Below are 13,072 nucleotides of genomic sequence, written 5' to 3' on the forward strand. Positions count from 1 at the left end.
GCGTGGCTATCTCTCCAATATTGTTTCAGCTATAGAAATTGATCGTATGATCAGGAAGGGATATGAGACTTTCATTGCCTGTATTTTGAACACTAAAGGTTCCTTGTCCACGATCGAGGAGATTCGTACAGTTAGCGAGTTTCCTGATGTTTTTCCGGAGGAGTTGCCTGGGTTACCTCCTGATAGAGAGGTAGAGTTCAAGATTGAAACTTATCCGGGATCTTCACCTATTTCTATGGCACCTTATCGCATGGATCCAAAGGAACTTAAGGAGTTGAAGGTCCAATTTCAATAATTATTCGACCGAGGATTTATTCGGTATAGTACCTCACCCTGGGGAGCTCCAGTTTTGTTTGTGAAAAAGAAGGATGAGTCGCTAAGGCTATGTATTGACTATCGGAAGTTGAACAAGGTGACGGTCAAGAATAAGTACCCATTACCCAGGATTGACGACTTATTTGATCAGTTGCGAGGAGCTAATGTTTCTCTAAGATTGATCTTCGTTCGGGGTATTACTAATTGAAAGTTAAGGGGTCCAATGTTGCAAAAATGGCCATTCGCACTATATATGGTCATTATGAATTCTTAGTAATGCCTTTTGGTTTGACGAACGCTCCCGCAACTTTTATGGATTTGATGAATCGTGTGTTCCGGCCATATTTGGATCAATTTGTGGTTGTCTTTATTGATGATATTCTGGTATATTCTCGGACGGAAGCAGAGCATGACGAGCATTTGAAGATCGTTCTGCAAACCTTGAGAGAGCATCGTCTATATGCCAAACTAAGCAAGTGTGAGTTTTGGCTTCAAGAAGTGTCATTTTTGGGGCACATTATTTCTGCGCAAGGTATTCAGGTCGATCCAAGCAAGATCAAGGCTATTGTGAATTGGAAACGACCCAAGAACGTCTCTGAAATCCGTAGTTTCTTGGGCTTGGCCGGATATTATCGACGTTTTGTCGAGGGTTTCTCTATCATTGCTGCTCCTTTGAAAAAGCTATTAAGGAAGAACGTGCCGTTTGACTGGGGAGAAGCACAACAGGAGAGCTTTGAGAAATTAAAGGCGGTTTTGACTCAAGCGCCAGTGTTGATTCAACCAGAGTCCGGGAAGGATTTTACAGTGTATAGTGATGCTTCACACTTAGGACTTGGCTGTGTTCTAATGCAGGAAGGTAAGGTGGTGGCTTATGCGTCCTGTCAACTGCGACCACATGAGTGTAATTATCCAACTCATGATTTGGAGTTAGCAGTAGTGATTTTTGCCTTGAAGATTTGGAGACACTATCTTTACGGAGAGAAGTGTTATATTTTCACTGATCATAAGAGCTTAAAGTATCTTCTTACCCAGAAGGAGATTAATTGGAGACAACAACGTTGGCTAGAGCTTCTAAAGGATTATGACTGCATGATTGATTATCACCCTGGTAAAGCTAACATCGTGGCGGATGCTTTGAGTCGAAAGGCTGTATCGGAGTTGAGGTCTTTAATGGACAGGATGAATTTATATGAAGATGGCACTTTGTTAGCATAATTACAAGTTAAGCCGACTTTGGTTGATGAAATTAAAGTTAAGCAGCCCCTTGATAGCTCCTTGCTATCCATCTTTGAGCAAGTAGAGCAGGGGACAAGCTCAGATTACGCCATTGATCAGGATGAAGTTTTATGCTTTAAGGGTCGATATTGTATACCTGATGATGCTGAGTTGAGGCAGATTATTCTTAATGAGGCTCACAGTAGTATATATTCTATACACCCCGGTGGAGAAAAGATGTACTGGAATTTGAGGGAGATGTATCATTGGGTCGGTATGAAGAAGGACATCTCAGATTTTGTGGCTAGGTGCTTGACTTGTCAGCAAGTTAAAGCAGAGCATCAACATCCATCAGGTTTGTTACAGCCTATCAAGATTCCTGAATGGAAATGGGAGCATATTACTATGGATTTTGTTACCGGATTACCTATGACTCTTTCGAAAAAGGATTCAGTGTGGGTGATTGTGGACAGACTTACAAAGTCAGCTCACTTTATTCCTATGTGGGTAAATTATACTTTGGACAAGCTGGCGAGATTGTATATTTCGGACATTGTTAGATTGCATGGTGTTCCATTGTCTATTATTTCTGATCGAGATCCGAGATTTACTTCGAGATTTTGGAAGGCGCTACATACGACTTTGGGAACAAGATTGGATTATAGTATATCCTTTCACCCACAAACTGATGGTCAATCTGAGAGAGTGATTCAAATTCTGAAGGATATGTTGCGGGGTTGCGTAATTGATTTTCATGGTAGCTGGGAGAACTTTTTGCCATTGGCTGAATTTGCTTACAATAACAGTTATCAGACCAGCATTCGTATGGCACCCTACGAAGCACTCTATGGACGTAAATGTCGCACTCCGATTTATTGGACTGAGTTGCGTGAAAGGAAGACGTTGGGACCTGAGTTAATACGCAAGATGGAAGACACAATCAGATTGATTCATGACCGTCTGAAAGAGGCATTTGATAGACAGAAGTATTATGCAGATCAAAGGAGGAAAGATATTCAGTTTGAAGTTGGAGATCAGGTTTTTTTTAAAAGTATCGCCCTGGAAGAAAGTATTGAGATTCGGGCGTAAGGGTAAATTGAGTCCAAGATTTATTGGACCATTTCGTATTTTGAAGAGGTTAGGACCTGTTGCATATCAGCTTGAATTGCCTCTTGAGCTCAATCGTATTCATGATGTCTTTCATGTATCTATGTTGAGGCGATATCATCCAGATCCAGGTCACATCATTCAGGTTGAAGAGGCAGAGTTGAGACCTGATTTGTCATATGAGGAGGAGCCCATTCAGATCTTGGAAAGTGATGAGCGAGTTCTTCGGAATAGACGTATCCCGATGGTAAAAGTTCAATGGAGTAACCGAGGCCCCTCTGAAGCTAATTGGGAGACATTGGAGTCAATGGAGGCTCAGTTTCCTCAACTATTCTCATAAGGTAAATTCCGAGGACGAAATTTCTTGTAGAGGGGTAGAATTGTAACAACCCGAAAAAAATATATTTAAATCGGTGTAATTTGGTGACTAAATTAAAAGTTTTCAAAACTTATAAGTTATTTTAGAAGTTGAAGGAAATTTAGAGACCAAGCCCTAAATTCCTCCAGGGAGTGTCGGCAGGCTTGTATTATAAGCGTGCTTTCTGATTGAAATCAGAAAACACATGCTTTATTTACAAAAACTTTCTTCCTCCCGTACCTCTACTTTCAAGCTCAATTTCGACGCCGTTCAACTTCTAATCGTAAAATTGAAACCACCATCGTGTTCATCGTCGACCCGTGAACAAAACCCAGTAAACCAATTTTAGCGAAACGCTGCCAAACGCCGTGAATTTCGAGTCAAAGTATCGACTTTTTTTTAGCATCACCGCTGGGAAAATCTTAAATTCATCTCCGATCATTGATCAGTTTTCGACACCTCCCGCACCATCGTGTTCCTGGTGTCGTTCCGAGTCCGACGGTGTCGTCCTTGTCTCCGTAGGCGGCGGCCTGTGTGGGAGGTGGAGCGGTCAAAGATTCGGTCGAGTTGAAATTGAGCTCTTCACCGTTCAAAAATTTGAACCGATGTTGGTAAGTGACTCAAAATCGCTTAAAATAATTTTTGGAAATTTTTGCAGGAATTTTTTGAGACCGAAAGAGGTCTCACGCGCCCCCACGTGCCGCCCCTGCACATGGGGAAAGATACGAATGGCTGGATGATGTTGTGACCGGTTTGATCGGTCCAAACCGATCTGAACCGGGTTGACCGGTCTGACCCGACCCGTTGACCGACCCGACCCGGCTGTTGACTCGACCCGACCCAGTGATATTCTGAGAATTATTTTGAAAAAGGTGACATTCTGGAATTATTTTGAAAAAAGGTGACATTCTGGGAATTATTTTGAAAAAGGTGACATTCTGGGAATTATTTTGAAAAAGGTGAAATTTTGGGAATTTTTGAATATGGACTATTGAACCTCTTTGACCATAACTTTGATCGGCTTTAAACGGCTATTAAACAGCCTTTGATTTTGTTCGAGTATACCTATTCTGATATTTTTCGACGTGCCAAATCCGTTTTCGAAGTCCTTTTTTCAAATTTGAACCCGAAGGCTTCCAAATCATCAGTCAAACCCGTTGACTTTAATTTTGACCAAGAATTTAAATTTTCGAAAAGTCATACTTTATGTTGTTCGACGCCCTGATTCTGATTCCACACTCCGTTTGATAAAATTCAGACTCGAAAGCCTTCAAATTGATAGTCAAATCCAAAAAATGCTTATGTACTAAAGAGTTTAAGCTTTGAATGGTTGAGTAAGACTTGGGACTGATAAATTATTAATGTTTGAAGGTACAAGAGACTCTCCTGACCGTTCGACAGCCCGACCCAGCTCCTCTAGATCAGTTAAGCCGCGTGTGCCAGTATTCACCCGTAAATTTTATGATTTCATAAATTAATTTTGTTACTCATTAGTAATATAGTGTTATTATGGATTAGGTTCGAAAACAGTAGCAGAGCGTGGCGAGGCCAACAATCACTAGATCTACTATTTGAACCTATTGTCGAGGTGTGTTCCCTGTGTACTACTTGATTGTTTTATATGTTTTAAAATATGGTACATTGAAAGCTATGGTTTAATGTTTTATTAATCCACCTATTTACTGGTGATGGTTTATGGAATATGACTGATATATGATTGATTTTCATTGGTATATGATAATATTGATTATGAAATTATGGAAATTATGCTTACTGCATAAATAGTATTTTTGAAATACTGATTTTGGGTTGGATTGCATTACGGTGGTACAACTTTGATCCCGCTGGTAAACCTTATGGACCTAATGTGACTCTTGGGTAGGCCCATGGGCCTCAAGATGCTTCATTAGGTTGGCCCCCTTTATTGTGTGCTTAGGGTAAGCCCTACAAACTTAAGGATACAGGCCTCAAAGCCTATCTTTAGGTTGGCTTCCTTTCTGCTGTGTGCTTAAGGTAAGCCCTATGGACGCAGTTCTGGGGAATTGCGGATGGTGTACAGGAGAAGGGTTTTAAATTACGAGTTTCAAAAGTTAAACTTCATTATGGTTTGATGATGAATTTCTGAACTATTACTCAATTACTGTACCTACTATGATTTTATTGTACTATTGGGACACACTGAGCCTAGCTCACTTTTCGAAAATATTTTCCCCTTTCAGATACTGTTGGTTAGATACTCGGATCAAGCACTTGGAGGATCAACATATCTCTTGAAGTATATCGTATTGTAATGTTTTATCTTTTAAGTTGACTCTATTATGGTAACATGGGCCTTATTTTAAAAGTATTGGATTTTATAATGAGTATTCCTTTTGCTAATTTATATCCATTTATTGTAATTTGGATTTTTAAAGACATGTTTTAATTAAATTGTTATTTTTCTCATAATTATGAGTTGGTTTTTTTTGTAGTATAATTTATTATAATTTCATAAATGTCATTTATAAATATGATTTTTCGTTGATAGAATAACGGTTTCGGAAAAATGTCTTTAAGAATCATGAATGTGATCCACTAGACTTAGTCGAAATGCATAGGCCGGGTCTAGGGGGTTACATTTTAATACAAGATTAATCAAATCTCAATCAATTTACTTATCAATTAATTCGATAGACCATGAATTCTAATTTTGCTAAGGTAGTTTCCTTTAATATAAAACCACATGCATATCTAGGAATTTAATGAACTTTACATGCTATAACATCATTTCCTAATTAACTTATATATTTGCGTTACAAAAGATACCTTTAATGGCTTGTACCAAATGACATACTAAAAGAGAAACTGATGATATATACATTACAGGTCCATTTACCCCATAGACTATTCTATTTCATTAAGTTCTCAGGTACATTTCATAAACAAATTAATTACCCACCATATGCATGAGATTTGAACCACTATACACAAAGCTAAGCCACCGACTAGGAGTATAAGGATAACGAAACAAGCCATACTTGAATCTTCCTTTGGGTTTGTCAACACACCTTTTCGTCCGAGTACAACACTCTCAACAACCCCGATTTAGTGGGATTCAGAAAACAAACGTTAGAGTTTTAGTAGGATTCAAACTCCTAAAAATAGGATAGAGTTTTACAATGATTCAAACTCCTAAAAATAGGTTCCACAAGCATTATAAATAGCCATTGTAACTCACTATTGTAACACACGATTTACATATAAAATACAGAGGAAAACACGAAAAAATACAAAGGCAAAGCTATTGTAAACGATTCGAAAAGGAAATAAAAGGTAACATCTTTTTTACCTTGATTCGTTCATTTCTCGCATGTGCATGTTACTTTCCTTGAGATTTGGTTTGAATAACCCAAAACGTGGGTTGCGCTGATGACCAAAAAGGGGTGGGTTTCGAAGTTTCGAACCTAGATCTACCCCCGAGGCGTGTTCCTATTTTTAAATATTCAATTCTCCCCCTAAATCAATTTTTTTATTCAAAATTTGCCCATCGAATTGTTTTTCCTTTCGATTCGGTCTATTTTAATTATTATTATTTTATTTATTTAACTTTATTTATACGCACATTTTCCTTATTACTCATTTTATTTAATTGCTTTGTTTTTTTCATGTAATGTTTTTTTTACATTTTATGCATTTTTTTACTTTAGTATATATTTTTATTTTTTTAGATTATATATATATATGTTATTTTTTATTATCCGTTTTATTAATTTATATATATATTTACTATTTTTTATGTTTTTATTTTTTATATATATATTATTTTTACTTTTTTATTATTATTTTATTATTTGTTTTATTTATATATTTTTTCTTCTTTTTCTTTTTTATATATTTTTTTATATTACTTACTATTTTATCTTTGCTTTCTTTATCTTATCTTTTATTTAATTTATTTTCTTCATTTTAATTTAATTTATTTATTTCTTACCTTTTTATCTAACACGTTTCTTGTCTCTCTTAAGGGTACACCTTTAAAACTATCTACGGTAAGTAATTGGGATTGTATTTTTACCTTTTAATTTTAAATTACAATTTTCTTAATTTAAGACAACTGGAAATTGCGTAGTACCGAAAAGGCAGTTCAAGGGTGCTAACCCTTCCTTGACTGTAATCGACTCCCAAATCTGACACATCATTGGAAAGACGCAAATCAGGTAAGTAATAGGGTATCCGATCAACGCATTTGTTTTAAAATAAATGATCGGTGGCGACTCCAATTCGTTTAATCCAAGTCGAAGCCTAATTCCGGGCCCACCCAAAAGACGGTCGCGACAACTTGGCAACTCCGCTGGGGACAGGTAAGTGAGTCAGACTAAGGTAATTTCCAGTTGTCATTTTAATGAAAATGGTAAGTTTAAATTTTAAGGTAATTTTTCGATTCTTATTACTTACTTCTAATTATTTTTTTTCGAATAAATAGTTGTACTGACGGTTTTATCAATGATTTCATCTTGTCAAAACTTGTTTTTCATCTAAGGCTCTAAACCTGAGCTCCAAACCCGTTTTAAGTGGGGGTGAAAGTGACGTCTTCGTGTGAATTTATTCACCGTGCGGGCCTAGCAAGTAGCCTTCGGGATTCATATACCTTATGTCTTCGTGTGAATTTATTCACCGTGCGGGCATAAGGGAATGTTTCCTCTCGAGTTTAACTTAGTCCACACAAGCTTGTAATGGGCTTAGGACTAAGGGTCTGGCAAGCCCAAGGGGGCACCAGCAAGGAGAATTCGGGTACATTTTTAGAACCTAAACCGAGAGAGTACATGGAATTAGAGCCTACCCCAAAACCTCATTTCAAACCCTAGGATGTCTGAATTATTTATTGCTTTACTTTCCATTCAAAGCATGCGAACTAGACAAATATGCGGTTAAGATTTATTTGAAATTTGCATACGGGATAGAGATCATGTTCGGATAGGAATAATAAGCATGTTGGGTAGATATCATGTGGGGTAGGACTTTTCATTTTCATCATTTTTTTGTTATCGTTGTCTGCTAACTTTTTCCCTTTATTTTTGTTTTTTTTTTCATTTTTCATCATTTACATCATTCGCAAGAGGTGTTGATCCAAAAAACATGTTTGTTAAACATAAATAGTTTGCTTTAATGGACAAAGGGGTTGTAATACAAGAGATGAAAATATAGAGGACAATCTACAAGGAGACTATGTGTCACATTCAATCCAAAAGACGTGGTGCCCACAATCCGAGTTTACACCAAGCACATCAAAAATCAACTTTGAGTTGGCAAAGGTTGTAGGGGCAAGATGAAGGTTGCTGATCTGGAGAGTCTTTTCAAAGACAACAAGAACAAGATGACAAAGCGATAGCTGAAATTAGAGGTCATTGTTGACGAATTCAAGAAACATGCAAATAAACTTCGGATAACTCCTATCGATAGAGGGCTCCAATGGATTTACCGTTAGAGAACATGCTCAGCAAAGGATGAAAGCCAGCTATGCAATCATTCAATATTTCTGGGAACAAGTACAAAGAGTAGCTCGTCACTTACACGGTTTAACCAGAGAAGCTGGAGCGGTTCGATAGGTTAATCGACCGGTGTCAGACAAAGGCAGAAGACTAGTCAACCTGTCAGAAGCTATCAGGATATTTTTTCTCTTAAAATATAAAACACTTTTGTCCCCAATAGGGATTATTTATAATAACATGCATGTTTTCGGATCAATGCCTCGAGCATTTCATGTATTTTTACATATACATTTCATTTTAAGCATTTTCATAAACATGAAATTTCTTCATGGAGGATTCGATGCAGTGTTCTTAATAACGTGACACCACATGGAAGAAAGATTTTAACAATTAAAAAACTGAAATCTTTATAGTGGGAGCCTGACCAGCTGATTGTAGGGCCAAGCCTGCCGGGATGATCTGAGAAAAAAAGTCCACATATCCTAAGGGCTACAATGTTGAAGCTGTGTACAGTTACCACTTAGGAAGCTCCAAACATTCCTCTTAGAACTGTAAGGCACTGAAGCGCAAGATTCAAAACCTGAGGGATTCAGGGACATGGACAATCTAGAAAGGGGGCATTGCATCTACCATTTGCACTAAGAGCATTGTTTTGTTTGAACACATTTTTTATCTTTCATGTTTTCTTAATCTTTTAAACGACTGAATTTATGCTACTTTCTAAGGTAGAATAATTGAACAAATTTTAATCTTTAGTTCTTCGAATATTAAATGAATTAAATATTCTTTTAATTCTTCAAGAATTATAGATTTTTGACATATGGCAAGATTAGACCTTTCTTATCTTGTCTCAAAATAAAATACATTGATTCTTTATCCAAAATAATTCATGATCATTACCACAAGACCAGATTTTGACATTACCACCCTTTAAAACTTTTGAACCTTTCTTTGAGTCAATAAAGTCACACCACTGTCTTTTTAGACTCAGAATTGACTTTTTTATACCACTAAGACCTAAGGCATTGAGTTGTTCATTTGAACATGAGACTTCTTCTAACTCAGGGCATTTCACAGGGAGCCTGAACATTAAGACATGTCGGGACCAAGAAGCAGAAAGAAGAATTCATTCGAAATAATTCTATCATGCATTAATTACACTGTTTTCATGTAAATAAATTAATCTTGAAAATCTACCCCCTGGGGATACCTCTTATGTGAAAACTTCCATGTATGAAATGATGAACGACTTTCTTTCTTTATCCCTTCACAACAGGAGAAAATATATATCCCTTGTGTCCCCTTTTGAGCCTATAGTATTTTTCTTTTGATTCAACCCTAACCAAGGATCACCCTCCATACTGGGGGGCAAGGTGGAAGAAATCTGCTCACATGAGTGAAGACATTAATCCAAAGGAGATAACAAATGCCAAGTGCGAAGATTCGATCAGAATAAAAAGAAAAAAATGAAAAAAAGAAAAAAAAACAAAGAGAAAATAAAAAAGAGAAACAAAAACAAAGGAAAAAGTGAAGAAAAAGAATACAAGACGCATATGCAAGGATTCACTCGATTCAAATGACGTGTCGAGATTCAAATTATGAGATTGATCAAGCACAATCATTCCAGAATCACTTCACTCGAAGTTCATGTAGCATATAGAGAAAATCAAGAGAAACACATATGAGCAGATTCAAACTGAGCAAGACAGGATTGAAGGCGTCAGAATGAATTGATCATTGGTTAAATACTCTAAAACACTTGTTTGGGCCTATTTATCCTTTTCTTTCATAACCATGAACCATGGCCTATATTATGTGCCTTAAAAGTCCCTTCTAATCATACATGGATTTCTAAACAGAAGAGACTATCTTCAGATTTCATCCTGCCCGTCAGGATTAATCTTTATTTACAAAAAGTTTTTTAAAATCTTTAATGCATGATAGAGAAAATAACAAAGGGGGGGTTCAAGACGTATATTTTGAATGATATCTTGAAACCAAATGAGGATTCGAGTTGAAAACCTGAAAAGGCGGCTCGAATATAAAAATTGTGCAGCTGAGGCGATCGCACAAATTCCTTGATAAGGCATCGCACAATCTGAGCGTGACCATGAAAGTTGGGAGTCGGAGAACACTTCCAGTAAAGGAGCATACAAGCTACCCCATCAAACCTTTGAGCATCAAATAAACAAAAATGCCAAACCTTTGACAAAACACAATAACCTGAGACTTTTTTTTTACCTATTTCCCAAAGATAGCTTTGATCTTGGCACTTGTTAACTAGCTATAATTTATTGAAGGATTAACAATGTAATTAATTCTTTGATATCCAATGATCTCTAGTTTTATGATTCGTCTCGACTGTAAAACTGCGAAAGGGGTAATATTTTCAAAACTTTTGATTAAACATTTTTCGAAACTCTTTTAATTGATATTTTCAGAACTTTGAAAATAAAAGAGAAAGAAAAACTTTTTTTTTCAAAAAAGACAATCTCTATAGAGTGGATCTTGGTAAATGACATGTGGATCTCAGACACAAAACTCATGCTTAGAATCAATGCTGAAGCAAAAAATAAGGAACAATGGGGGCATCTTTGAAGATTCAATATCGAATATTGGAGCATCTTTGGGGATTCAACATCCTGATGTGAATTATCAGATCTTCTGAAGGCATGTTCCTCCACACGCAGGAGCAAACAGACAAAGAATGAGGCTCCATCCAGGAGATAAAAAAGAATTAATTCATGTTGCATGCATCTTAGACATCACATTTATCATTTTTAGCATACATAATTTTTTGCAGCTTTTTGAGTCAAGTGTCAACTTCAAGATGAAAAATACTCGATTCAAAAGCACATTTAAAAGTTGAGGGTGGTTGCTCGACCTCACAGTAAAGGGGTGAATATCTAACGATAAAATAACTTTTAGAGTCTCGTTCAGAGTCAATTTCAACTTCATAGTGAAGGATATTCAAGGTAAGGCTCAACTTCACAACGAAAGGACCATCCACGGTTTCAACTTCACGACGAAGGGAATCGTGCTCACCAACAACATTCATTGGATTTCAACTTCACGACGAAGAATATCCAATTCAAGGTTCAACTTCACAACGAATGGGCCATCCACGGTTTCAACTTCACGGCAAAGGGAATCATACCCACCAGTAACATTTATCTTCAGGAACAGGCAGATTATCAATCGCCTTTGAGATTGTTTCTCTCAAAACAAGGGGTCGTCTCGCTTGAGACTAATTTACCCAAAACAAAGTTTTATCTCTCTTGAGACAGTTTCCCTTGAAACAAAATATTTGAATATGTTTTCCTTGAAACAAATTTTGTCTCCCTTGAGACAGTTTCTTTTGGAACTAGGTTTTGTCACTCTTGATACAATTTCTCTTGAAACAAATTTTGTCTCTCTTGAGACAATTTCCCTTGAAACAAAGTTTTGTCTCTCTTGAGATAGTTTCTCTTGAAACACCTATCTTTGAATATGTTTCTCTTGAAACAAAATTTTGCCTCCCTTGAGACAGTTTATCTTGAAACACAAAAAAAACCTTTGAAATTATTTCTCTTGAAACACAAAAACAAACCTTTGAAAATGTTTCTCTTGAAACCCAAGCCTTCGAGTTTGATTACACTTAACTTCTAGGGCACATAATTTGCAGCATAACTCAAGGCAAGAAAGGCTATCTGTCAACAAAATTGTCGAGTTCGATTCCATTCAGCTTGATGACACATCAATCACACCACTTTTCAGTTGCAGTCGAGGTTTTCAAGTCGAGAAGAAAACCTGGATTAGCCGTGCCTTAGTGACAAGCAACCATTTTCAAGCAGCATAGCTTAAGTCAAGAAAATCTATCTGTCAACGAAGATTTCTGAGTTCGATTCCGATCCAAGGTCTTTAAACTGAGAAGAATACCGAAGGGCAACGAGAAGCCACGTGCTGATTCATATTCTGAACTACGACTTCAATTCCATATCATTTCAAGATGAACTCGACTTCACGACGGAGGAGTCATCCGCAACTCAATTCGATAGGGAGTTATTGAAACATCAGAGTTAATTTTTAACTCCACTGAACGAAAAACGTGTCTTTTAATCTTTGCCCTATCCCCGTTACACGACTATGGGCAAAGAGGGACAGCTGTCAACACACCTTTTTGTCTGGGCACAACACTTTCAACAACCCCGATTTAGTGGGATTCACAAAAAAAACGTTAGAGTTTTAGTAGGATTCAAACTCCTAAAAATAGGATAGAGTTTTACTAGGATTCAAACTCCTAAAAATAGGATAGAGTTTTACTAGGATTCAAACTCATAAAAATAGGATAGAGTTTTACTATGATTTAAACTCTTAAAAATAGGTTCCACAAGCATTATAAATAGCCATTGTAACTCACTATTGTAACACACGGTTTACATACAAAATACAGAGAAAATCACGAAAAAATACAAAGACAAAGCTATTGTAAACGATTTGAAAAGTAAATAAAAAGTAGCATCTTTTTTACCTTGATTCGTTCATTTCTCGCACGTACATGTTATTTTTCTTGAGATTTGGTTCGAATAACCCAAAACGTGGGTTGCGTCGATGACCAAAAAGGGGTGGG

This window comes from Hibiscus syriacus, unplaced genomic scaffold (genome assembly GCF_006381635.1).
Source record: "Hibiscus syriacus cultivar Baekdansim isolate YM2019G1 unplaced genomic scaffold, ASM638163v2 tig00110584_pilon, whole genome shotgun sequence".
NCBI lineage: Eukaryota > Viridiplantae > Streptophyta > Magnoliopsida > Malvales > Malvaceae > Hibiscus > Hibiscus syriacus.